General features: G+C 38.6%; 1 non-coding gene across 1 annotated transcript; it reads left to right on the top strand.

The window, feature by feature from the left end:
• The first annotated feature begins 592 nt into the window (after window positions 1–592).
• On the top strand, window positions 593–700 carry LOC148553432 (small nucleolar RNA R71). Its single transcript, XR_015892710.1, has one exon. It is a non-coding gene; the product is annotated as a small nucleolar RNA R71 (small nucleolar RNA).
• The last annotated feature ends 716 nt before the right edge of the window (window positions 701–1,416 follow it).

Here is a 1,416-nt window from a genome sequence, read left to right as displayed (position 1 = left end):
GATCAGAGACTAAATTTGCTAAATTAGAGGTATTTTGTTCAGAGTTCTCTGTCTGTTGCTGAGTGGATGATGGAAAAAGCTTGCTATTGCTAAACCTGTTTCTTCCACCATTATTAAAGCCTTGTTGAGGCTTTTGTTGATCCTTCCATGAGAGATTTGGGTGATTTCTCCATGAGGGATTATAGGTGTTTCCATATGGTTCACCCATGTAATTTACCTCTGCTATTGCAGGGTTTTCAGGATCATAAGCTTCTTCTTCAGAAGATGCCTCTCGAGTACTGTTGGATGCAGCTTGCATTCCATTCAGACTCTGAGAAATCATATTGACTTGCTTAGTCAATATTTTATTCTGAGCCAATATGGCATTCAGAGTATCAATTTCAAGAACTCCCTTCTTCTGAGGTGTCCCATTACTCACAGGATTCCTCTCAGAAGTGTACATAAACTGGTTATTAGCAACCATGTCAATGAGTTCTTGAGCTTCTGCAGGCATTTTCTTTAGGTGAATGGATCCACCTGCAGAAGTATCCAATGACATCTTAGCTAATTCAGACAGACCATCATAGAATATATCCAGGATGGTCCATTCTGAAAGCATGTCAGAAGGACACTTTTTGGTGAGTTGCTTATATCTCTCCCAAGCTTCATAGAGGGATTCACCTTCTTTCTGTCTGAAGGTTTAAACATCCACTCTAAGCTTACTCAGCTTTTGGGGAGGAAAGAACTTGGCTAAGAAAGCCGTGACCAGCTTATCCCAAGAGTTCAGGCTATCTTTGGGTTGAGAGTCCAACCACACTCTAGCTCTATCTCTTATAGCAAAAAGGAAAAGCATGAGCCTGTAGACTTCAGAATCTACTCCATTAGTCTTAACAGTATCATAGATCTGCAAGAATTCAGTTAAGAACTAAAAAGGATCTTCAGATGGAAGTCCATGAAACTTGCAATTTTGCTGCATTAGAGAAACTAATTGAGGTTTCAGCTCAAAATTGTTTGCTCCAATAGCAGGGATGGAGATGCTTCTTCCATGGAAATTGGAATTAGGTGCAGTAAAGTCACCAAGCATCCTCCTTGCATTATTATTATTTTCGGCTGCCATATCCTCTTTCTGTTTGAAAATTTCTGTAAGGTTATCTCTGGATTGTTGTATTTTAGCTTCTCTTAGTTTCCTTTTCAGAGTCCTTTTCAGGTTCAGGATCTGCTTCAACAAGAATTTTCTTGTCCTTGCTCCTGCTCATATGAAAAAGAGGGAACAGAAAAATAATAATAATAGGGAAGAAGAAAAACTCGAACACAGAGAGGGAGGTAGTGTTCAAATTTTTGGATGGGAGAGAAGTGTTAGAAGATGAATAAATAAATAGAAGGAGATGAGAGAGAAGGATTTTCGAAAATTATTTTTGAAAAATGGTTAGTGATTTT

Source organism: Arachis ipaensis, chromosome B7, assembly GCF_059453495.1.
Source record: "Arachis ipaensis isolate K30076 ecotype BB chromosome B7, ASM5945349v1, whole genome shotgun sequence".
Classification (NCBI taxonomy): domain Eukaryota; kingdom Viridiplantae; phylum Streptophyta; class Magnoliopsida; order Fabales; family Fabaceae; genus Arachis; species Arachis ipaensis.
This window is presented reverse-complemented; position numbering and strand designations above follow the sequence as displayed.